We start from the raw sequence: 27,139 nt of genomic DNA on the forward strand, positions 1-27,139 counted from the left end.
ATTGTCACAGATATTTCAGTGATGGTTTATGATAGCTTAGATACTGCCTGATCTTGTTATTCATTGTGTTAAAAAGGAACCACATTTATTAGTACCACAGATTTGTTTTGTAATGTTTGATAGTTACATTTAAGCATATTTCTTTTATAAGTTTATGCATTTTAAGTGTTTAATTTTACGTGTTTTCAAGCATCCTCAGAAGAGGTCTAGAGAGCAGCTTCCAAAGGGACTGTAGCATAAAAACAGTCATGAAGCCCTGCTCTCAGGAGTTGGCGAGGTGTTGGCGATTGTATTGATTCTTTGACGTTCATTGTTTTGAAAGTCAAATGGTAGCAGCACTGCTGGCAAGTCCAGGGTTAGGAGTGAGATTCCATAAGGCTGCTATTGTCCAGCCTCCTCCAGTCCATCCTGTAGGAAGCCCAGAGCAAATGGATGCTCAACTGTTCTCTCCAGACCTCACCCTGCAGACCCTGCAGTGCCAGCTCTGAGCTGTGCCCCTGACCTTTTTATCTGGCCCTCTCAGCTGTGCTTCACTGCCAAGGATGATGAGCTGTGCTTCGGGAGAGCCCCTTTGGAGCAAGTGCCAACCCCTTGTTGGGCCTGTTTTATTTAGTACTATCTCTGCTTTGGAAACTTTGGCTAGAATGTAGACTTGAAGGACAAAATGATTTGACAAACTCAGCTCTCCTCATCATATAATTCAGGACCACATGAGACTATTAACGTTAGGCAGGAGGAAATATTTGCTTTGACTTAATTCATTTGTAACACTTTACCTTTAGTTTACAGAAAATATCTTGGTTCAGTCTCCTGAGGGTAATTATGTGTTTCACCTGTGTTAATTTCCTGAATAATTGAAGTAAAGCCCATAAATGCCAGCAATTAAGAATTTTTTTAATGGCAGGCTTTCTGAAATGTGTAGTGTTTGCCTTTGATGACTTCAAAAGGACATATTTAATACAATAATCTCTTTGTGTCTCCCTTACTTCAAGGTCAGCCTTGTGAAGAATAGATGATAATGCACCAATAGCTTTTAGCCCCTGCAGGTGTTTGCTGTGCTTTGCTTTTTGAGTTTTTTTTTTTTTTAATTTTCCTTTGGAATCTTTTAAAAATATTTTAACTCCTTTCTTTTGTATACATTCTGGTACCTGTACAGTGCTAATAATGAGATAGCAATGGCAGTAAAGCATGTCGAATTTTATGTGTGCATATTTTAGCTCCTTTTAATTTATTTTTTGTCCTAGTTTGGGGTTTCCCTGGTGCTTTGGACCAGGTAGTTCTTCATTTGGTGGGGAAGGACTGTCTGTCCTGTATGTTTAAGATGTCTAGCAGCATCACAGCTCCCTACATAGCTGTCCCTCTCCCAGGTGTGAAAACAAAGAAAGTTTCCAGACATTGTCACATGTCCCTTGGGGGCAGAATTTACTCTAGATCTACGTATATAAGGGCCTTCAAAAAGTTCATGGAAAATGCATACCAGCAAAAAACTATGCATGGATTTCTTAATTATTTTGTGACAAAATAAACTTATGTTTTCACTTAATTTTCCACAAACCTTTTGAAGTACTCTGTATACTAACAATCAGAGTACTAGCTAAAATTTGTTTACTGATTAGCACATACTTGCCTTTGTCCAATAACTTGTACAATGCTCATCTCATTTAATTTTCACAATCAAACTATGAGATAGTATTATCCCTGTTTTGACGAAAACAAGACTGAGCTGCAGTGATTCACTTACTTGCCCTAATCACGTAGATAAGTGATTTATGGTAATACTTTTCATAATGTATTTGGGTTGAAATTCAGTCTGTACTGAGGAAAGGATTTAAGAAAGGATTTAAAAGGTGGTGGTTGGGGCCGGCGCCGTGGTTCACTTGGATAATCCTCTGCTTGTGGCGCCAGCATCCCATATGGGCGCTGAGTTCTAGTCCTGGTTGCTCCTCCTTTAGTCCACCTCTCTGCTGTGGCCTGGGAGGGCAGTGGAGGATGGCCCAAGTGCTTGGGCCCCTGAACCCGCATGGGAGACCAGGAGAAGCACCTGGCTCCTGGTTTCAGATCGGTGCAGCACTGGCCGTAGTGGCCATTTGGGGGCTGAACCAACGGAAGGAAGACCTTTCTCTCTCTCTCTCTCTCTCTCTCTCTCTCTCTCTCTCTCTCTCTCTCACTGTCTGTAACTCTACCTGTCAAATACAAAAAAAGGTGGTGGTTTCTTGATGAAGTCTCAGTGGTGGGGCCCTTGATTCCATAGCAATTCTGTGGAAATGTTGGAATTCTTTCTTTTTAAATATTTGAAAGGCAGAATTACAGAGAGAGAGAGGGAGAGAGGGAGAAAGAGAAAGAGAGCAAGTGAGAGAGAGATTTTCCATCTGCTGGTTCACTCCCCAAATGGCCACAATGGCCAGAGCTGGGTTGGGTGAAAGCCAGGAGCCAGGAGCTTCATGCGGGTTTCCCATGTGTGTGTAGGGGCCCACTTAACTTGGGCTATCCTCTGCTGCTTTCCCAGGCACATTTACAGGGAGCTGGATTGGAAGTGGAGTAGCCAGGACTTGAATCGACGCCCATATGGCATGCTGATGCTGCAGGCAGAGGCTTTACCTGCTATGGCACAGTGCTAGCCCCTGGAATTCTTTCTTAAAGGGTGATTCCACAGGTGGGTTTGTCTGAGGGAAGAACATGGACACATTTCTAAGGAACTTCTTTCTCATAGAAAGCAGAACATGGGACAGTCTAAGATCAAGGATGGCAGATAAAACTTGAAACCAAGGAATGTATCAGAAATTGGGCTAAGGTTATGTATCATTCAGTGTCCCACAGGAAGTGGCATGGTCAGAAGGTTTTGTGGAAGCTGGCACATTGGAGCATGAGGAGACTATCAGCAGCAGGAAACCATTGCCATCCCTAGACCAGAAAGGGAAAAGGGAGAGAACGTTGTTGCTAGAGCAGTGAAAGTTGGTCCCTGTACAGGAGTGATAGTGGTGGAGGAATGCAGCCTTTGCCAAAACTGTGGCCATGGAGGGCCTAGTGGGATATGGGACAAGTAACTGACTTCTGTCTCCTGCTCTCTGATTTGCAACAGTGCCTCTCAGTGTCCTAATCCAACTAAAATCCAGAGGCAGGGGAGCCTGAGTGTTGAAGCTTATAGAAATTAGCCCCTAGGCTGAGGGGATGAAGAAGGATGAGAGTGGCTCTTGCAGACAAATGGAGGAAAAGCCAGCACAGGATGCCTATAAGCTGCAGTGGGAAACACTGTCCTGAATTCTAGGGAGAATGGGATATGGCTGGTGATGGGAGCAAGTTGTATCAGGCAGGAGAGAGAAAAAAGGACTGGATGGGAACGACTGGTCCATTTGATGATGCTCTTCCCAGTTCTCTAGAGATGCCTTCAGTAATATGGGGTTGTCTGTTTGCATTTGGATATGGGTATGTGTGTCTCTGTGTATCCTTTTTTTTTTTTTATCAGAGTGAAGTATTTCTGTGGGTTGGAGTGTTTGTTCTTGTTCACAGCACTGGGAGTGACCCTCTTGCAGATTCTTCTAGGAGAGCTGCACCTGGTGGGAAATGGGAGTGGATATTAATTCAAAGGAGGAGAAAGTGTATTATAATTATTGAGAGTATGGCTAAGTCCTAGTTTGGCTTTTTTCCTTGCCTAAAAGACAGGATTCCTGTAGGGATTCTTTCTCACCCAAAAATAGCTTTATGTGCTCTCAACAAAGAAAAAGCTTGGGACCAGATGTCTTCATGGATGAATTCTAAAAAAAAATTCAAACAAGAATTAATACCAATCCTTCTTACACTCTTCCAAAAAAATACAAGTAGAGGGAGTACTTCCAAACTCATTTTAAGAGGCCAGCATTATCCTTGTACCAATGCCAGATGGAGACACCACAAGAAAACTACCAGCCAATAACTCTGATGAACATAAATGTAAAAATCCTCAAAAATATACTAGGAAACTGCAACAACACATCAGAACAATTATATACCATGACCAGGTAGGACTTACCTCTAGCATACAAGGTTGATTTTACTTTTTTTTTTTTTTTTAAAGATTTATTTATTTGTTTGAAAGAGTTACACAGAGAGAGAAGGAGAGACAGAGAGGTCTTCCATCCGTTGGTTCACTCCCCAATTGGCCGCAACAGCCAGAGGCTCTGCCGATCTGAAGCCAGGAGCAGGAGCTTCCTCTGAGTCTTCCCATGAGGGTGAAGAGGTCCAAGCACTTGGGCCATCTTCTACTGCTTTTCCAGGCCATAGCAGAGAGCTGGATCAGAAGTAGAGCAGCTGGGACTTGAACTGGCACCCATATGGGATGCTGACACTGTAGGCGGCGGCTTTACCCATTACGCCACTGTGCCAGCCCCACGGTTGATTATACGTACACAAAGCAGTACATGTGATACACCACATTAACAGAATGAAAGATAAAACCTACATCTCAAGAGATGTTGAAAAAGCATCTAACAGAACTTAACATCCTTTCGTGACAAAGACTCTCAACAAAATCAGAGTGGGTGTTTGGCGCGGTGGTAAACATGCTGCTTGGGAGGCCTGCCTCTTATATTAGAGTGCCTGGGTTGAAGTCCTGGCTCTGCTTCTGATTCTGCCTTCCTGCTAGTGCGCATCCTGGCAGGCAGCAGGAGATGGTTAAGTGTTTGGGTCCCTGCCACCTGTGTGCTACCCAGGTTGGGTTCCAGGTTCCTAGCTTTTGTCTGGCCAAGTCCTTGCTGTTGTAAACATTTGGGGAGTAAACGAGTAGATGAAAATCTGTCTCTATCTCTCTGCATCTCTGACTTTGAAATAAAATGAAAATAAAGAAAAAATTTTAAAATTCACCTGTTAAAATACTTTCAGCAAAATAGGTATAGGAGTAAATATCCTCACCTAATAAAGGCTTGTTATGAAAAGTCCCACAGCTGATATCATAATCCATGGGAAAGAACAAAATTTTTCTTTTAAGATCCAGTACAAGGCAATAATGCTTACTCTTGTCACTTTTATTCAACACAGTACTAGAAGTACTTGCCAGAGCAATTGGAAAAGAAAAAGAAAAAAAGCATCTAAATTGGAAAATAAGTGATATCCCTGTTTTCAGATAGTGTGATCGTATGTGTAGAAAACCCTAAAGATTTCATGAAAAGCCTGTTAGAATTAATAAATGAATTCAATGAAGTTTCAGGATACAAAATCAACATACAAAAATAAGTTGCATTTCTTTATACCAGTAATGATCTATATGAAAAAGAAACCAAGAAAACAGTCCCATGTGTGATAGCATAAAAAAGGATCAAATACTTAGGAATAAATTTAACCAAGATAATGAAAGATATGTGCACTGAAAACTATAAAATACTGATGAAATAAATAGAAGAAAACAAAAATCATTTGAAAGAAACCTTGTGTTCATGGATTAGAAGAATTAGTATTATTAATATAGCCATAGTACCCAAAGCAATGTACAGAATCAATGCAGTCCTTATCAAAATTCCAATGACATTTTCCACATAAATAGAAACAATTATAAGATTTGTATAGCACCACAAAAGAACCAGAATAACCAGAAGAATCTTGAGAAAGAAAAAATTGGAGGCATAGCGCTTTCTAGTTTCAAATTATACTGCAAAGTAATAGTAATAAGATTAGAATGGTTTTGTTACAAAAACAGACAGGTAGATCAATGGGCCAGAACAGGGAGCCCAGAAAAAAACTCAAGAGTATATTGTCAACTAATTTTTTCTAAAGATTGATTTATTTGAAAGGCAGAGTTACAGAGGGGTAGAAGCAGAGGGAGAGGGAGAAGGAGAGAGAGAGAGAGAAGTCTTCCATCTGCTGGTTCATTTCCCAAATGGCTGAAATGATTGGAGCTGGGCCAATCTGAAGCCAGGACCCAGGAGCCTCCTCCAGGTCCCCACGGTACTGCAGGGGCCCCAGCACTTGAACTGTCTTCCATTGCTCTCTCAGGCCATAGCAGAGAGCTGTGTCAGAAGTCAAGCAGCTGGGTCTTAAACCCATGCCCACACAGGATGTTGGCACTGCAGGTGGTGGCTTTTACCTACTATGCCACAGCCCTGGCCCTGGTCAACTAATTTTTGACAAGACCACCAAGGAGATAAAATGAGGAAAGGATAGTCTCTTCAGTAAATGGTGTTGGGAAAACTGAATATTTATGTGCAAAAGAATTAAGCAAAACTCTTATATCATCTACAAAGATCAACTAGAAATATATGTGTTTTTCATATAACCCCCCCTCCAAACATATAAAAAACCTAAATGTTAGACCTGAAACCATGAACTTCCTAGAAGAAAACATAGAGGAAAAACTCTTGATAGTGGCCTTAACAATGATTTTTTGGATATCACACCAAAAGTGTAGACAACAAAAGCAAAAATCTTCTGTACAGCAGAAGAAACAATCAGCAAAATGACAAAATCACACTATGGATTGGAAGGAAATATTTGTGCAACTTAGATATTTTTGGGAATTAATTTCTAAAATGTGTAAGGAACCCGTGCCATTTAATAGCAAGAAAACAAATAATCTGATTAAAAAAAACAGGCAAAGGACCCAGTTAGACATTTTTCCGAAGAACACATATAAATGATCAACAAGTATATGAAACGGTACTGAACATCACTAATCACGAGGCAAATGCAAATCAAAACCACCATGAGGTATCACTTCATGCACATTAGGATGGCTCTTATCAAAAAGACAAGAAATAACAAATATTGGCGAGGGTATAGGGAAAGGGAATCCTAGTACATTGTTAATGGGAATGTACACTGGTATAGCCATTATGGAAAACGCTATGGAGCTATCTAAAAAAAATTGAAAAAAAGACTACCATATGATCTAGTAGAATTGAAATCAGTGTTTCAGGTTTGCATTACAACATTCATTGCACAAATACAGTAGCCAAGAGATAGAAACAACTTAAGTGTCTGTCAACAGATGAATGAATAAAGAAATTGTGGTATAGTCAGCCATTCATATCTGTGGGGTCCCATTAGTAAATTCAACCAACTGTAGATCAAAAATATTCCCCTACAAATTGCATCTGTACTGAACATGTACAGATTTTCTTCCTTGTCATTATTCCATAAATATTACAACATCACAATCATTTACATAGCATTTACATTATATTAGGTATTGTAAGTAATCTAGAGATGATTTAAAGTATCACAGGAGGATGTGCCTAGGTTATATGAAAATACTGTGCCATTTTTGTATAAAGGACTTGATCATCTAAGGATTTTGGCTTCTATGAGAGAGGGTGTCCTAGAACAAATCCCCCATGTATATCAAAGAACCATTATACATATGATGGAATATTATTCAGCCTTAAAAGAGGAGATACTGCCATTTTGACAACATGGATAAACCTGGAGGACATTATGCTAAGTGAAGTAAGTCAGATACATAAAGATAAATACTGCATAATCTTATATGTGGAATCTGAAGAAGCTGAAACAGAAACAGAATAGAACTATGATTATCAGTGATGGGGGGGAAGGAAATTGAAAGTTTAGGTTGAAGGTTATAAGCTTGCAGTTTTGTAGGATAAATAAATCTAGAGGTTTAATGGGCAGCAGGAGAACTATAGTTAATAATATTGTATTGGGGGTGGGCATTTAGTTTAGCAGTTGAGATGCTTGTTAAGATGCCCCAGGTCTCATATCAGAGTAGCCGGGTTCCATACCCAGCTCTAGCCCCTGACTCCAGCATCCTACTAATGCAGAACCTGGGAGGTTCTTGCATGGGATACCTGGATTGAGTTCCTGCTCCTGGCTCCAGCCTGGTTCAGCTCTGGACATTGTAGGTATTTAGGGAGTGAACCAGCAGATGGGAGCTCTCTTCTGTCTCTGCCTCTGCCTCTTTTTTTTTAAATTTTTTAAAAAATTTTTTTGACAGAGTGGACAGTGAGAGAGAGAGACAGAGAGAAAGGTCTTCCTTTGCCGTTGGTTCACCCTCCAATGGCTGCTGCGGCTGGCGCGCTGTGGCCAGCGCACTGTGCTGATCCAATGGTAGGAGCCAGGTACTTATCCTGGTCTCCCATGGGGTGCAGGGCCCAAGGACTTGGGCCATCCTCCACTGCACTTCCCGGGCCACAGCAGAGAGCTGGCCTGGAAGAGGGGCAACCGGGACAGAATCTGGTGCCTGGACTGGGACTAGAACCCGGTGTGCTGGCGCCGCAAGGCGGAGGATTAGCCTAGTGAGCCGCGGCGCCGGCTCTGTCTCTGCCTCTTAAATAAATAAATAAATAAAAATTTGTATTCTATATTGAAAAATTGATAACAGTGGATTCTAGGTGCTATTAACATTCACAATTAACTATGGAAGATGATAGATATGTTTTTTAAAAGATTTATTTATTTTTTTGAAAGTTGGAGTTACACAGAGAAGGAGAGGCAGAGAGAGAGGTCTTCATCCACTGGTTCACTCCCCAATTCGGATCGGAGCTGCGCCGATCTGAAGCCAAGAGCCAGGAGCTTCTTCCGGGTCTCCCACACAGGTGCAGGGGCCCAAGGACTTGGGCCATCTTCTACTGCTTCCCCAGGCCATAGCAGAGAGCTGGATGGGAAGTGGAGCAGCCGGGACTTGAACCAGTGCCCATATGGCATGCTGGCACTGCAGGCGGCGGCTTTACCCACTATACCACAGTGCTGGCCCCCAATAGATATGTTAAATAGTTTACCTGTGGTAATAATTTCACTGTGTATTTACATATCAAAATACCATGCTACACACCTTGAATTTATACAATAAAAATAGCTATATGTGTATTTGTATATAGTCAGAATTTCTTTGTACCATGCTCAAACACATTAAGACCCCATTGAGCAAACCAAGTTCTTGAAATGTAAAATCCTTCTCCTATACTGTACTTAAAAGGCAAATAAAAAGAAATAGCTTTGTTCTCATTTTCATTCTTCATGGATTAACGTATCTTATGGAAAACTTGTTGCCATGGCAATGGGATATTATCTATCTCTGTTGTGTACTACTTAAAAATAGCCCTTTGTGTTTAAGAATGATGTTAGTGACAGGTGGTTGGGTGCGTGTATAGCAGGCTGCTTTGTCAGGAGCAGTTTCCCAGCATTCCATTGTTGAAAGTTGTGAAATCAAAGTGAATATTGATTTTTTTCTCTCTCAAAATATTTTATTTAAGAAAAGGAAGTAGTGGTGCTATGTATAATTATGAATTACAAGCCCTCCTCTGTGGACCATGTATATATGACTGCAGCCACCTCTGACAGTAATAAGTAAACAGCTTCTCTGCTCTTTCTGTTGGTGCTGCAAAGTGTTCAATGCAAGGGTATTGGCCAGAAGGGATAATTTTCTCATTCTTGAACACACGGTTCTACCTAAATGCTTTGTACTTATAAACCAAGCAGGAGAACGTTACCAGGTAGAGTAGTTGAGCTTTGAGCTGTTAATCAAACAGTAACTTCTTGTAAGTTCTCAAATGGAATAGTTCTTGGGAAAGGCCAAATCTCCGTTTTAGTGTTGGCTTGACACATATAGTCAAGGATAGACCCTGACCCTAATCTTAACTTTTCCTTTGGAAAATCCTCTGGGCAATTTCTTACAGCAGTAACTCTCAAACATTTTGTCCTCCTTTCATCACACTTCTAGAAATATGTCTTAAAATGTAAACAACAGCATTTTGGTCCAAAATAAAATTTACTCTCAGTTTGAGAATTTTAGAGACTGTCTTGAGAAAATATCATGATTAAGGATCTTAGACCTAAAACTAATAGTTCTAATTCTTTTTAGAAATTATTTTTTTAGAAATTATTTGTGTGTGTGTGTGTGAGAGAGAGAGAGAGACAGACAGACAGACAGAAACTGAGTACCCTTATCTGTTTGTAAAGGTTAGAACTGGGCCTGGTGGAAGCTAGGAACTAGGAGCTTCATCCAGATTTCCCACTTGGGCAGTAGGTACTCAATTACTTGAGCTATCACCACTGCAGGTTCATTAGCAGGAAGCTGGAGTCAGGATCCATAGCCAGGAATTGAACTCAGGCACTCTGATCGGGGATGTTGATGTCCTAATTGGCATCTCAACTGTTAGGCAAACACACACTCCTAATAACTCTAATCCTGGTATGCCTTGTACTACTACAGAAATGGAGTTATTGCCTTTGCTATTGGATTCAGTATCTTGTGGCTAATAACATCTGCAAATGTTGTTGAGTGGTTTTCTGGCTATCTAATACTCCTCTTGGAACTTTTTGTGTATTAACTAATTTAGTGTCTATATACATTGTTGATAGTTTTTGTCACTAGTTGAGGCAAACTTCTTTCTGGTAAGCATTTTTGTGTAGTGTGTAAGACTTGGTTGCTTCTTCTTACCAGTTTGTTCTTAGACTGAGAACATTCTTCTATCAAGAGTTGGTAAAATATAGCCTGTGTGTCAAATCCATTTTGTCACCTTTTTTTTTTTGTATGGCCTTTGGACTAAAAATGACTTTCATATTTTTAAATGGTTGGGAGAAAATAAAAAAAGAACAATTTATGACATGTGGAGATTACATGAAATTCAAATTTCAGTTTCTATAAATAAAGTTTTATTGGCATATGGCCACTTACTGTTACATTGCTTTTGTACTGCAGTGGCAGAGTTCAGTAGTTGTGATAGATCAAATAGCCTCCTGAGCCTAAAGTACTTACAAAAATAGTTTGCCACCCTGTATTCTATAATATTCTATTTCTGGAATGAACAGTTGTACTGAATAATAAAAGTAGGTTGGGTTTATGTACATATCCTTATGTATATATATGATTTCTCTTTTGGTGTGCATTGTATTTTCTTTTCTTCCATTAGTGTTTGTATTTTTACTAGCAGTTTCATGTATTATAGTATATCTTTTTTTAAAAAAAAAGATTTTATTTATTTATTTGAGAGGTAGAGTTACAGACAGTGAGAGGGAGAGACAGAGAGAAAGGTCTTCCTTCCATTGGTTCACTCCCCATATGGTAGCAATGGCTGGAGCTGTGCTGATCCTAAGCCAGGAGCAAGGTGCTTCTTCCCGGTCTCCCATGTGGGTGCAGGGGCCCAAGGACTTGAGCTATCTTCTATTGCCTTCCCTGGCCATAGCAGAGAGCTGGATTGGAAAAGGAGCAGCTGGGACTCAAACCAGTGCCCATATGGGATGCTGGTGCGCAGGCAAAGGATTAACCTATTGCGCCATGGTGCTGGCCCTGACATATCTTAAATATACTTGATTTCAGCTCTCTTGCTATACCCATATTGGTTTTTGTCATAGCAAATGTTCATAACCCTTGCAAAAGGATGAAGTGTAATGAATTGTCTATTTTACTAGCAAATGTGTTTCCTTTGCTAGGTCAGTAATTATAGTCTCCTAGCTCTATTTATTTCTAACTATATCACTTTCTAATTTTGGGTTCTCAGCCAGCATATAAAAAATTGACAGTCTGATAATCTGAACTAAACCACCTGGACTGATTATGCTATTTTAATGTAATAAGTCCTGTATCTGATTAATTTTTCTTCCCTATTTATCAGGTTGGATTTCATATCTTCAACACAATGAACTTTAGAATATTCATGCATTAATTTTTCTTTTTTTAAAGATTTATTTATTTATTTGAAAGTCAGAGTTACACAGAGAGGAGAGGCAGAGAAAGAGAGAGAGAGAGAGAGAAAGAGGTCGGGAGAGAGAGGTCCTCCATCTGCTGGTTCACTCCCCAACTGGCTGCAAAGGCCAGAGCTGCGCCAATCTGAAGCCAGGAGCCAAGAGCCTCCTCTGGGTCTTCCATGCGGGTGCAGGGGCCCAAGGACTTGGGCCATCTTCTACTGCTTTCCCAGGCCACAGCAGAGAGCTGGATGGGAAGTGGAGCAGCTGGGTCTCGAACCGGTGCCCATATGGGATGCCAGCACGGCAGGCGGCAGCCTTACTGCTATGCCACTGAGCCGGCCCCTGCATTTATTTTTCTAAAAATATATTTTCTGGGGCTGGCACCGTGGCTCACTTGATTAATCCTCCGCCTGCGGCGCTGACATCCCATATGGGTGCCGGGTTCTAGTCCCAGTTGTTCCTCTTCCAGTCCAGCTCTCTGCTGTGGCCCAGGAAGGCAGTGGAGGATGGCCCAAGTGCTTGGGCCCCTGCACCCGCATGGTAGACCAGGAGAAGCACCTGGCTCCTGGCTTCGGATCGGCGTAGCTCTGGCGGTAGAGGCCATTTGGGGAGTGAACCAACGGAGGGAAGATCTTTCTCTCTGTCTCTCTCGCTCTCACTGTCTAACTGTCAAATAACATATATATATATATATATATATATTTATTTTCTTCTTTGTCTCTTTTTTCCCACTTAAACTTTTTTTTAAAAGCAGTTTATTTGAAAGACAAATACACAAACAGAGATACACACACAAATACAGAGATCTCCCATCCAGTGGTTCACTTTCCAAATGCCTGCAATAGCCATGGCTGGATCAGGCTGAAATCTGGGGCCCAAAACTCAATTTGGGTTCCCATGTGAGTGGCAGGGATCCAAGTACTTGAGCTATCATCTGCTACCTCCCAAAGAAGCTGGAATTGAAAGTGGAGCTGGGACTCAAATCCAGACACTATGGTATGGGATATGGTTATCTTAAGCAGTGTCTCAATTGCTATGCCAAATGCCCACCCTTCTCCACTTTTTAAAATAATAGTTCTGGGCTGTGCATTTGGCTTAGTGGTTAAGATGTCAAATAAGAGTCTTGCCTCCCACATCAAACTGCCTGGGTTCAAGTCCTAATTCTAACTCCTGACTCCAACTTCCTGGGAAGCAGTGGTGATTGCTCAAGTACTTGGGTCCCTGGCTCTGGCTTTGGCAGGCTATTGGGGAGTAAACCAATGGAGGGGGGAGTACATGTGTGTGCTCTCTCTCTCTCTCTCGCTCTCTCTCTCTCTCAAATAAATAATATAAAAATTCTAATTACTCTGTAGACAAATATGCTATAAGAATGTTTAAAAACAAAGTGGGAGTTATATTGAGATATAATTCATGTAACATATAACTCATCCATTTAAACTGTACAATTAAGTGGTTTTAGAGTATTTACAGAGTTGTTGGACCATCACCACTATGTAATCTCAGGATGTCTTCATCACCTAGAAAAAAAATCCCATACTCACAGGAAGTCACTCCCAATATCACCATTCTTAGGTAGCCACAAAACTACTTTCTTTCTTCATGGATTTGCCAGTTTTGGATATTCCCTGGAAATGAGATCATATAATACATGATCATTTGTGATTGGCTTTCACTTAGCATAATGATTTCAAGGATCATCTATGTGATAGCATTTATCAATACTTATGGCCTAATAATATTCCATAATATATCTATACCACATTTAATTTATTTATTCATCATCTGATGGTCATTTGGGTTGTTTCCACTCTTTGGCTATTACCAATAATGCCACTCCAAACTTTTGTGTACAAGTTTCTCTGTGGACATGTGTTTTCATTTCTCTTGGGCATACACGTAAGGAATAGAACTGTTGTGTCATATAGTAACTTTATGTTTAACCTTTTGAGGAAGTTGAAGACTCTTTTGCAAAGCTGCTGTATCATTTTACATTATAGGAGGCTTCCAATTCTTTAAATTTTTTTTTTTTATTTTATGTATTTGAAGGGGAGAGAGGGAGAGAGAGAAACTCTCCTTTCTACTGATTCACTCTCCAAATGCCTGCAACATTGCATCATTCAGGGCTGGGTGAGGATAAAGCCAGGAGCTGGGAACTTAGTCCAGGTCTCCTCTATGGGTGGAAGGGACCCATGTGGTTGAGTCATAATCTGCAGAAAACTATAATTGGGAGTAGAGCTGGGACTTGGACCCGGGCACTCTGATATACCATGAAGGTGTCCCAAGCTATGTCTTAATGCGGCACCAAACTCCTGTCCCAAAGGGTCCTATTCTACACATTCTCACCAACATTTGTTATTGTCTGTTTGATTAAAGCCATCCTAGTGAATTTAATGGTATCTCATTATGACTTTAATTGGTGTGTCCCTAATGACTAATGATGTTGGGTGGCTTTTCATGTGCTTGTTTGCTACTTGTATATATTCTGTAGAGAAATATTTATTTAGATTCTTTGCCCACTTTAATTTTTTAATATAAGATATTGAAGTATAAGAGTTCTTTATATATTCTGGATACAGTCTCCTATCAGGTAAACAACTTGCAAAAATTTTCTCCCATTCTGTGTATTGTCTGTTTACTTTCTTGATGGTATCCTTTGTATACAAAAGTTTTTAATTTTGTTGAGGTTCAGTTTAATTTTTATTTTGTCATTTCTGTTTTTAGAGTCATGTTTAAACCATTGTCTAATTCAAGGTCATAAAGATTTGTACCTATGTTTTCTTCTAAGAATTTTTAACTCTAATATTTAGGTCTTTGACCCATTTTGAGTTAATTTTTATATATGTGTGAGGTAGGGGTTCAGTTTTTTTCTTTGGTATATGGAATCTAGTTGTCCTAGCATCACTTGTTGAAATGACTGTTCTTTTCTCATTGAATTATTTTTGAACCCTGGTTTAAAATCAATTGATCCTGAATGTAAGAGTTTATGTTTAGAGTGTCAATTATATTCCACTGATCTATATTTCTGTCATTGTTCCAGTATCATACTGTTTTGAGTTTTTTCATCTATTTTTGAGGCTGACTTCCCCTCCCTCCCACACTTAAAATTAGGATGTTTCACAATAGATGGTATCTCACATAAGATAAAAGCTTGCCTTTTGGTTATTAGTAGCTTGAGAAAGGATACTAGAGACTGGAGTGGAGCATTGCTAACTCTTAGGAATCAAGTGGTTGAGAGGTAGGGAAATGAGAGAGATTGTAAATTGGATGCTCCCTTAATGTTAAGCAGCAGTCTGTAAGTGAGAGTCAAAAATAGGCTAGCTTTACATAATTTCAGAGTTGAATACTGATAGTTCCAATTTCTATTTGTGGATCTTTGAAAAAATGCTGTATCACCAAATGCTCTTGATGGTGCAGAGGACAACACTGTGGAACAATATGGACAATAACCACTCTGAGTCAGAAAAGATGAATAAAATATCTGATTTTAGAATCTTTGCATTTAGATGTGAAGAATTTTTAGGAAAACCTTGAACAGTTAATTTTGCTTATTTCCTTTTATATGTATAAGTAAGTGATAAGTAAAAAGCTTGAGCATGAAAGGACTCCTTTAATAAGCCTGGGAGAAGTGCTGAGTCATGGGAGTCCTATGTCATATCTTATTTGGCAGTGTTTTGTTAGTGCTACCTAAAATACTGGTATCTTAGGTTTGAAATGCTCTTATTCTCATGCTTCCAATTCTTTATATACCTCTGAGAGATCTAGGTCCTTTACTAGAGTTTGATGAATGAATCAGCCTTCTTGCTGTGGTCACTATATGTCCATCTGTTTTTCAGCCATCATAATTTCTCCTTTACTTTTTCTTGTGCTTGTGGGTGTTTTTTTTTAAGAGCTGCTTTGTTTCTAGTGGAGTTTTGAGTGGGAGTGAGGCTAACATGAACATATGTTAAATCTAGTAGGGATATTCATTCAATCAAGGGATGAGTCTCTGAAAGATGACTCATAGAAAAGTTGCAAAAATAACAGTGGATGTATAGCCTAGTAGTTAAGATACTTGTGTCCCACATTGGAATGGCTAGTTTCACTTCTGATCTCTGGCTCCTGACGCCAGCTTCCTGCTAATGCAGACCCTGGAGGCAGTGGTGATGGCTAGAGTAATTAGATTCCTGCCACCCAGGTGGGATACCTGGATTGCAATCCTGGCTCCTGTCTTCAGACCTTGTCTATCCTTGGCCATTGCAGGCATTTGTGGAGTGAACTAGCAGATATGAGGTCTCTTTCTCTCTCTCTGCCTCTCGAATAAATAAAAAATAATAAAAACAAAGTTTCAAAAATTAGTAGAGCATCTCTTTATATTCCTCACCCTGCACCCTTAATGTTAATGTTTTATGTAATGATAGTACAGTTTCAAGAATAAGAAAATTTTTAAAAATGATTTATTTATTTATTTGAAAGAAAGAGTTATAGACAGAGGAGAGACAGAGGAGAGACGGGGGGGGCAGAATTATAGAGAGATGGAGGGTGAGAGGGAGGGAGGGGAAGAATTAAGAGAGAGAGAGAGAGGGAGAGAGAGAGAGATATCTTCCATCTACCGATTTACTCCCCAAAAGGCCACAATGGCTGGAGTTGGGCTAATCTGAAGCCAGGAGCCCAGGAGCCAGGACCTTCTTCGGGTCTCACATGTAGGTGCAGGAGTCATCTTCCACTGCTTTTCCCAGGCACAGTAGCAGGGAGCTGAATCAGAAGTGGAGCAGTCAGAACGTGAACTGGTACCCTTATAGGATGCTGGTGCTACACGTGGAGGATTAGTCTACTACGCCACAGCACCAGCCCCCAAGAATAAGAAATTAGCATTGGTATAATATTACTAAATTACAGAACCTTATTTGAATTTTTATCAATTTTTTCCATTGGTAATTTATTTCTTTTTTAATTTTTTTATTTTATTTTATTATTATTTTTTTGACAGGCAGAGTGGACAGTGAGAGAGAGAGAGAGAGAGAAAGGTCTTCCTTTTGCCGTTGGTTCACCCTCCAATGGCCGCCACAGCTGGTGCGCTGCGGCTGGCACACCGCGCTGATCCGATGGCAGGAGCCAGGTACTTCTCCTGGTCTCCCATGGGGTGCAGGGCCCAAGTACTTGGGCCATCCTCCACTGCACTCCCTGGCCACAGCAGAGAGCTGGCCTGGAAGAGGGGCAACCGGGACAGAATCTGGCACCCCGACCGGGACTAGAACCTGGTGTGCCGACGCCGCAAGGCGGAGGATTAGCCTAGTGAGCTGCGGCGCCAGCGTGGTAATTTGTTTCTGTTCTTGGATCCTATACATGATCTCATATTGCATTTATTTATTTCTTCTTAATCTTGTCTAGTCTATAGTAGTTTCTTTTTTTATAAAAATATTTATTTGAAGGCAGAGAGAGAAAGAGATACCAATCTTGAGACCTCTCATCTGCTGACTTACTCCCTAAATACCTTCAACAGCCAGGTCTGGGCCAGGCTGAAGCCAGGAGCTGGGAACTCAATTCTGGTCTTCTACACCAGACAGGGACCCAGTTACTTGAGCTATCACTGCGCCCACCAGGGTGAGCCTTGGCAGAGAAGTGGAGTAAGAAGCAGAGCCGAGACTTGAACTCAGGCACTCTGAAGCAGGTGTCCCAAGTGGCATCTAAACCACTGTGGTAAATGCCTACCCCTGTCATCACTTCTCAATCTTGTTTTTTTAATGGCACTTTTGAAGAGTATGGACCTGTTATTTTCTAAAATATTTATTTGGATTTGCTTATTTTTATGACTTGAATAAAAATGACTTGTACATTTTTGGCAAGAATACTAAAAATGATGCATTTATTTTGGTGCATCATATCATGGGGTTCATGATGTTGATTCTTTGTTTAAGTTGGTATTGGTGGGGTTTCTGTACTGTAACATCTTTTCCTTTATAATTGAAGTATTTTGGAGGAGATACTTTGAAACTGTGCAAATATCCTATTTTTTGCTTAAACTTTTGTTTATGATTGATAGCATTCATTGGCGGATCACTCCATATCATTTCATAGGATATTTGTGATAAATATTTGGTTGAGAGAAATAAAGCTGTGCTCTGTACGAAAAAAGATCAATGACATTGAAATCTGTGTCCCTCAACTTCAGGGCCTTAGCACAATAGATGCTTAGATGCTTTTTTTCCTAAGATGGGCATTTCTGGTTATGTAGATGGTTTTCTGCCACGTAGTGATTCAGATATCTAGGTTAAAATTTTTTATGGTAGTAATTTTAGACTTAAAGAAAAGATGCAAGAATAGTACTGATCAATCCTGTATACCCTTTACTTAAATTTATTTACCATTTGCTATATTGGCCTTATTTTTTCCTCTCTCTAAATATATAGCACTGTATGTTAAGTAATTTAAGACTAGGCAGCATACACCATGTTCTTTTATGCTTAGTAGTTTAAGCTTAATGTATTTATCTGTTTGTTTAGTGTGCACATAAAGTAGTTTCAGAATTACTAACTCATCACTTTCACTAACTAGAGTGCATTTATGCAGTTTTAACTTTTTCTTTAAAAATTTTTATGAATATAAATAGAACAGATTTCATGTATCTTATAGGTATAGTTCTAAGAAGATAGACTTCCCTCCCTTCCTCAATCACCCTCCTTCCTCCTTTCTTGTCCTTTAATTTTTACAAAGACATAATTTAGCCAATTAAGATACAATTTTCCATCAAAGTATTAGGTTTGAAAACTGTACATAAGCATATACTGTTATTGAAATTTAGACAATTTAATAACATAATACTTTAGACTATGGCCTGTATTTCAGCTTCATCACTTATCCTGCAAATGTGCTTTGTTATATTTTTTTCCCCCTGATACAAGATCTGTCCCAGGAGCACATACAGAATTTATTTCTCATGGTACCTTGGGCCCCTATGGTCTGGAACAGTTCATATAAGCCTTTCTTTCTCTTTCATGACATGAACATTTTGAACAATGACATTTAATGACACTATTTTATAGGATGTATTAAGTTTGGGTTTGTATGATATCTCCTCTTTCAAGGAAGATTATACATTTTTGTCTAGAATACTGCACAGGTGACTTATACTCAATTTGTGTATCAGGAGGCATGTGATGTCTTATTGCCCCTCATTAGTGATTGTCATTTTGATCATTGGTTAAAGTATTATTTGTCAAAGTCTGAAGTATTTTTAGAAATGACATGTCATAGTTATCAATACCATGAGGCCTCTTAAAGCGGTATTTAGACTGAAAAAATTATGTTTGCAAAGCTTTCAAAACTTCAGATTGAATATGCTTAAAATGAAATCCAAACAGTTTTAGCTTTTCTTTTGAGTCATTTTCCACCATCAAAATGTGGATGTATGTTTAGTCATTCATGGCTATTTTATTTCCTCATGTAGGCTTTATTTCCTTAAAATTTTTGTTGCAGTAAAATATACATACCATTGACCATTTTAACCATTGCTAAGTATACAGTTCAGTGGCTTGAAGTACATTCATGATGTTGTGTACCATCACCACCATGCATCTCCAGGACTTGAATCATCCCAAACAGAAACTCAGATCTTATTAAACAGTTAATCCCCATTTCCCCTATTCTGATGCCCCTGGTACTCCTATTTTATATGCCACTAAAATATTTTAGAATGGACACTAGCTTCTTGTGTTACATGGGATATGGCCATTTGAATTTGCTCCCATATCAGAACTATGACAAAAACATTATTTGCCATATAATAACAAGGCAATTTCTGGATTTTTAGCCTGAGTTACTGTATAGTAACTGAAGAGAAGCAGTAAGAGAAGCAGGTTTACTATGAAAGTTAACAGAAATAATCATTCTTTTGATAATCTTTACCTCCATGGGAGTATTTTAGAGAGGTTGGGGAGAGGGAGAAGGGGAGGGGGAGAGGGGAAGGTTGATAAAATTAGCCCTATTAAGCCCTGGCTGTGTACCCGTTGGACATAGTCACTCAGATTATCCATATTTTTATACATGGCTCAATGAGTGTAACTACATATAAATTGTAATACGTTCTAGCCATGTTTGAGGTCCATGGTTCATAAAGATACTTCCTCACTTCTGTCTCGGTGTATCCCTACTCCTTGGTCTGCAAAGTGAACATAGCAAAACTAACTTCTCTCTAAAGGGTGCTTTGGGGCAAATCTTAAAAATATTTCACAGAGTAGAAAGGGCTCCTTATATTTAGTAATGTTTCTCAGTGTTCCTTAAGGACTTAGCTATTCTCAATCATTCTTCCAGCTGTGTTAGGAATATTTATTAGAAATAATTTTAATAGCACCATAGACTATAGAGAGTGTGGCCAGGTGGTTTGCCTGGAGCTGAAGAAACAACTATAGGGTTAAAAATACTCAAATGATAAAATACAATTGCCCAGGTGACTTACCTAATCATTTGCTATATGGTGTTGGGTGACTCTTTTATTTCCTTGACAGATTTGATAATGCCTTGAGACTGTCAGCAGATTCCTTGCTTCAGGTGGGCTGTAAATGGAAGAGGAGACATCAGGAGTAGCCTGTGATCTTTTGCTCCTGAAAGATGAGCATATTGATAGAGTGCATGCCTGTATCAGTTAGGTACCTGCTAAACGGAGTGCAGGATTTCTCTGGAGTTCACACAGTTGGGGAGGATTCCTAGAGGCAAGAGTCTTTCACCTAAAGATCCAGCAGTTACTTTTTTTTTTAAGACAGGCAGAGTGGACAGTGAAAGAGAGAGAGACAGAGAGAGGTCTTCCTTTACTGTTGGTTCACTCTCCAATGGCCACTGCGGCCGGCACACCGCGCTGATCTGAAGCCAGGAGCCAGGTGCTTCTCCTGGTCTCCCATGTGGGTGCAGGGCCCAAGCACTTGGGCCATCCTCCACTGCACTCCTGGGCCACAGCAGAGAGCTGGCCTGGAAGAGGGGCAACCGGGACAGAATCTGGTGCCCCGACTGGGACTAGAACCCGGTGTGCCGGCGCTGCAAGGCGGAGGATTGGCCGCGGCGCCGACTAAGTTACTTTAAGGTCTTATTTCAGGTTTCCTGTTCTTGGGAGGCCTTAACTTGAATGAGGTAGCTCTTTACCATTAGTGCCTGTAGGCACTTAATTATTCCTGTTGGGATTAGTCAGCCAGAAATAATGCTCCTCAATTTTGTTAAAAGTGACTTCTGCTTGGATTATTAAGGTTGGGCAACTCCGAGATTCTAGTGCAGCTGGAAGGACCCTTATTCATTTGTGTGAAGACTGCTCAGACTACCTCACTGTTACTTTCCTGGTGATATCAAGAGTTTTACAAGATGTGCTGACTGTGTTACATATATTGCCGTCTAAAAAGGCCAACTAAGTGGCTTCTAGGAACCATTCTCACAGTTTTCTTTGTCAGGGATTAGGGAAGGTATTAACTGTGCTGTTTGTTCTAGATGGCATGGGCTGGGCAACTGGGACAGGAGGTTCCACTTCCAAGATGGCTTCTTCACTCTTGTGAATGGCTCTTCAGTATCTGTGGCTGATATCTTTCCATGTGGAGTGATCCTCCAAGACCTTTCCCCACGGCCTAGGCTGCTCACATCATGATGGTCAATGGGTAGTTGCTCTTATAGGGCAGTGATGAAATAAAAGTCTCTATATATTAAATTCAGGTAAACATTGGTAAGAAAAAATTTCATGTTGGGATTGTGATTTTTGTTTTTTTTTGGTCACAGTCGCAGCTCAATCATGGTAGAAACATGAAGAAAAGAGGGAATGTTTCATTTTCTTTGCTCTTTGTGTGCATGATGGGTTGTCCAAATAGCAGGAGGTTCAACTTTTGGCTTTTTTTGGATTACTGAGCAACATCATTCAGAGATCATTTCCTAATGCTTCCTGGCCATCTGGTGTGAGCACTGAAGAGCTTTAACTCAATAAAAGTAAGCTAATAATAATAACAAGTTGAAACATCTTGATAATAAATATATTTGTACAGCTTTTCACATCATTGGTTATTGAAATTCTGTCAGCCTTGGCTGCTTTCCACACTCCTCTCTGCCCTTGTGTTTTCTTTCTTTCTTTTTTTTTTTTTTTTTTTTTTTTTACCTTGAGCCCCTACTGCTGACTTCAAAAGGATGCTGTGAGCGCTAAAAGGAGGAGCAGTTTCACTGGGATGCACAAATGGTGAGGGTAAGGTCTGGATTCCATTACAGTAATCCTCCTAAGTTTTTGATAAAGACATGGCATCCTAACCTGCATTTTACAGGTTAGGAAGAAGAGGTATAAAGAGATAAAATGGCTTTTCTTAAGGTCAACATCTGATTCTCTACCCTTTTCACCCTAGTAATGATTGATAACGCAAAACAGATGTTACTTGGACAAGAGGAAAAATAGTAGAGCTGGATCTTTTTAGATCCTGTGCTTATTGTTTGCAGCTCTGGACCTTTAAAATAGGAAAAGTGATGTTAATTCTAACTAGAAATTATGGAGTATTTGATAATATATGAGGCAAAATTGTGAGGAAAGATGAGAAACCAAGTATCTCCCAGCTTTTAACATCTTATCTTCTGTGGTATAAATTAGTAAGTTATCAGCTTTTAATACAACAAAAAAGATTTCTGATAGACTTTCCCTAGTTTTGGAGGGCTGTTTGTATTATAGCCAAATTGCTAAATTGACCAAATGTTGCAAATATACCCCAGGTCAGGCTTTTGAGTGCCCATAAGCAATTTCTTGAACTATTTGAATTCTCAGATTGCAGGTTTTCTACTGTACTATATACTGTGTTACCTCACACTGCAAGATTCTTTATAGAGTGTTAAATATGTGGGAAGATATAAATGAATTCTCTTAAATGCTTTGAGGGCTAAGATGATCCAATGGGTATTGCATGTTTTCAATTAGGATGTTTCCATGGATACCATTTAGTATGCCAAAATTCATAGCCACAGGAGATTTTTTCCTTGCTTCAATATTGATTAAGAAATCTGAGAACAATCTCAAGAAGTGTAGGACATAGGCAGAGAGTATATTCTGGGATTAGTATACAGTTTGCTTTCTCCCATGGTTAAGGGCGAGTCCAGAAAAAATTCTAGGCAGTCACCCAAGTCCAACAACAGGATTTATATCAAGAGAATGTTCTGAATAAAAGTGGAAATGGGTTATTTCTTTTACCCCAGGTTTGTTTATTTACTAGCATTTATTTAATGTTATTTATTACTTTTTAGTCATCTTTGTTGTTGTTGTTGTCCTAAGTTTATTGAAAATATAATGGCAAAGCAGAAAGGCTCAAATGGCTCCATGTGGTGTTTTGAAATTCATCCCAACTGTAGGCCGAGTGACCTGCAGGTTGGACAGACTGCCAAAGTCCAAAAGCTTCAGCGTTTCCTTAGTATCAGGATCTTCTTTAATTATTTCTTGATCTAGGGCTGAGACCTCGAGAACATAGTTATTTCTCCTTTCTCTCTCCTCCTGCAGCTTGATGGAGATGCCTCTCACGGGGTCTCTCTGAATCCACTTCATCAGATGTGTGACATAGCCTGCGGTCTTGTTGTGGAGCTTCTTGCTGGGGATGATGGTGATCTCCTTGCACATGTGTTTGTTGGTGTGGAAGTCTCTGCCGGGCAAGTGTAGTACTTCTCAATGATGACCTGGGCTGCTTTCTTGACAGTTTTGGTGTGAACGTGGGCCATGTTGGTGGGTCCTGAATGAAAGAGATTACTTACTCATCTTTATTAACGTTAGCTTTGTGCTGGGTACCAGGCACTGATAGCATGAAAAGCAAGAATTGCATGCTTTGTGTATGTCATATATGGAGGAAACTTTCCAAGTGTTGTCTGCAAACATCTTAAAGTTTACATCCCTTTGGAAAGAATTACCTTGCAGTTTGTTTTATTTTTTAGCATATGAGTTCTTTTTTTTAAAAAAAAGAATTATGTATTTATTTGTAAAGCAGAGTTATAGAGAGGCAGAGAGGCAGAGAGGCAGAGAGGCAGAGAGAGAGAGAGAGAGAGAGAGAGAGAGAGGTCCTCCATTTGCTGGTTCACTCCCCAGATGGCTGCAATGGCTGGAGCTGTGCCAATCCGAAGCTAGGAACCAAGAGCTTTTTCCAGGTTTCCCACACAGGTACATGGGTCCAAGGACCTGGGTCATCTTCTACTGCTTTCCCAGGCCCTTACAGAGAGCTGGATCGGAAGTGAGCAGCCGGGACTTGAACTGGCGCCTGTATGGGATGCCAGCACTGCAGGTGGTGGCTTTACCTGCTACACTGCAGCGTTGGCCCCAACACATGAATTCTTTACTTGGGTTCTGAGATCTTTAAGGGCTCTGTGGGTACAATTTAAGGGCACCCTGACCTTGGATGGGGAAAAATGTACATCATCATTTTGATTAATCATAGATTTTAGCATTTTCTTCAATTAGTGAGTATAGGCAGCAAATCATCATGCCATCAGTCCCACCTGTACCTCTGTCTGCAATAAATCATAGTTATATGGTATATCACAACTGTTGCAGATATCTTGAAATTTTATTTATTCTAATCACCACTTCAAAATATTGGCAGTTAACAGAGTTTTTGATACTTAATGCCATAATACAAATAGTAGATGTTACTGTATCATAGATTAGCATTTTATAATATTTTTATGAAAATTTCAATACAACTGGCTTCTTTTGTAGTCTTGTTTTATTTTTTACATTTAAAAATATTTTTTAAAGGGATCCAGAAGGCTTCACCAGACTACGAAAAGCTCCATGGTACAAAAGAAAATTCAGAGCCCCTTCCCTAATGGAATGCAAATTCTAAGAGCTATCGTATCTTAGTATTCTGCCACAGTTTAAAAAAGCAGTTTCCTACTGAAACCCTCTTCACAGAAAATCTTTAATAATAATCCTAAAAGCTAAATGGAAATTCTTTCTGCTGTCTTATGTGTGGGTCCCACAAAGTAGTTGGTAGTCACTTTTGATAAATTTGAGAATTTGTCTTCAGGTAAATATGTTACTACTATGGCAAGAAATTTGAGAATAAAAGGCATTTGTGTCTAGATGGGCTGCATTTAGTGGAACACCATTCAGTCCCCTGGAGGGGAGAAAATTTGATTCAGTTTCTTAGGGATGGCAGGTGTCATTCAGACTCTTCTAGAGATTTTTCCCAGACAGTGTCACTTGTCTCCTTTCATGTACCATGATACTCTAAGGAGCAGTTGTGGGGATTTGGATGTTCCATGAAAACTGGAAGCCTGAGTCTTTCTCAGGGAGCTGTCCTGTGGTAAGTCCTGGTGGGGACTGGGCTGAGGATTAGCTGTGAAATTATGTCAATTCATGGCTGGGACTAGGAATTCAGAAAACACAGGCAGAATGACTGCAGGGAGACTTACATAAAATGTCATACCTGGCTTTTCCCCAATGTATTCTGCAAAATATGGTAGAGTGAATTTTCTGTGATATGAGAACATCCATCTGGTATGTAACTTAATTTCAGGCAGCCAGTGTATTTTTAAAACCAGTTTTTGTAGCCTTTTAATGTTCTCTAGCTGAATGCTGAAGGAGTACAGAAATAGATACTTGGTATTCAATTCTGTGGCAGGTGCTATTGTGTGTGTGTATGTGTGTGTGTGTGTGTGTAAATACCAAACATATTTTTATGAAACTTCGAATTCATTTTTATATTTCACCAGATTTGTGGATCCGAGAACCCTACTTTCTTTTGTTTCCAGTTGTATTTTCTTCCTCCCCCTGTGGGTAAGCAGTCCTTGAAAGTGTTATTCAGCACTATACCTGAGAGCATCAGATAGCCTCATCTGTAGGCCAGAATTGTAGCACTTTTGTTTTTATATTGATCCAGAAAAAGAGATGACAAAAAGAACCCACATTTTATCTCTATTCTGACAACTTCTTTTGGGTAATAGTTTTTTTGCTATATGAGTCATGTACCATGTAAGTCACCCATTTAAAGTGCACAGTTGGGTAGTTTTTTAGTATATTCACAGGATTGTGCTGCTATCAGCACAAATATAGAACATTTTCATCACTTCCAACAAGAAATTCCATACCCTTTAGCAGTTATACCTCATGGCCTCCTAGTTTCCTAACTTCTGGCCTTGGAATAACTAATATCTTTTTTATTTGTTTATTTGAAAGTCATTGTTGCACAGAGAGAGGAGAGGCAGAGAGAGAGAGAGAGAGAGAGAGAGAGAGAGAGAGTCTTCCATCTGCTGGTTCACTCCCCAGTTGGCCACAATGGCCAGAGCTATGCCGATCTGAAGCTAGGAGCCAGGAGCCTTTTCCGGGTCTCCCATGCGGGTACAGGGATCCAAGGACCTGGGCCATCTTCTGCTGCCTTCCCAGGCCATAGCAGAGAGCTGGATCAGAAATGGAGCAGCCGGGACTTAAACCGGCACCCATATAGGATGCCGGCTCTGCAGGTGATGGCTTTACCCACTACGCCACAGCGCCAGCCCGCACTAATATCCTTTTAGTGTTTAGGGATCTGCCTATTCTGTCCATTTCCTATAAATGGAATCATACAATATGTATTCCTTTGTAACTGGCTTTTTTCACTTTGCACAATATCTTCAGGTATGTCGCTCCCCCTCTTCATGGAGGAACGACACTAAACCCTGCCTAGGCTTCATATCCGAGTCACGGTACCATTATGTCGCTCCCCCTCTTCATGGAGGAACGACACAGGACCCTGCGCTGTTCTTTGGTCTGCTCGGCCCTCCCCGAGTTTGCTGCTGGTTCTTCCCAGGTTGGCTACCATCCCTTCCACCTCCGTGGAAGGGCGGTTCCCCCTGCCATTTTCCCCACTTCCGCGGGGGAGAGGCACACCGCCGGCCGGCTCTCTCGGGGGCTGCTCAGGTGTTCCTCTTAATAGATGTTCCTGGTGCATGTTGTCTCTCTCCTCCTTTATAGTCCTCTTCCACCAATCCCAACTCTGCTACCCACACGCCGAGTACGCTGCTCTCCTCCAATCAGGAGCGGGATCAGCTCCTGCAGGTTACTGGTTGAACTGGAGGCAGCTGTGTAAAAGTTGTTTTTACTCCTCTCCCAGCGCCATATTGTGGGAGAGCAGATGCATAGAATAAGTCTTAATTCCAGTAACTTAGTCTAGTCCGAGTTGCTCCCCACAAGGTCCATTCACATTATAGTATGTATGAATAGTTTATTCATTTTTATGGCCAAAAATATTCTACCTTATGGATATATCACATTTTGTTTACCCATTCATCTGTTGATGGACATTTGGATTGTTCCATTTTGTGCTATTATGAATTATACTTTTTTTAAAAAAATTATTTATTTTTTAAAAAGATTTTATTTATTTATTTATTTGAAAGCCAAATTCATGGAGACGAGGAGAGAGAAAAAAAGAAAGAGGTCTTCCATCCACTGGTTCACTCTCCAAATGGCTGCAATGGCTGGGGCTGGCCCAGGCTGAAACCAGGAGCCCAGAGCTTCCTCCAAGGTTTCCTACGAGGGTGCAGGGGCTCAAGGGCTTGGGCCTTCTTCCACTGCTTTCCCAGGCACATTAGCAGGGAG

General features: G+C 40.2%; 1 protein-coding gene and 1 pseudogene across 10 annotated transcripts in view; one reads left to right on the forward strand and one right to left on the reverse strand.

The window, feature by feature from the left end:
• The window catches only part of REPS2 (RALBP1 associated Eps domain containing 2), a 259,100-nt gene that overhangs the window by 11,462 nt on the left and 220,499 nt on the right, over positions 1–27,139 (forward strand). The gene's annotated exons all lie outside the window — the stretch shown is intronic.
• Positions 22,886–23,289, reverse strand: LOC100354132 (small ribosomal subunit protein eS17-like; annotated as a pseudogene).

The sequence above is a fragment of the Oryctolagus cuniculus genome, chromosome X (assembly GCF_964237555.1).
Source record: "Oryctolagus cuniculus chromosome X, mOryCun1.1, whole genome shotgun sequence".
In the NCBI taxonomy this organism is placed as follows: domain Eukaryota; kingdom Metazoa; phylum Chordata; class Mammalia; order Lagomorpha; family Leporidae; genus Oryctolagus; species Oryctolagus cuniculus.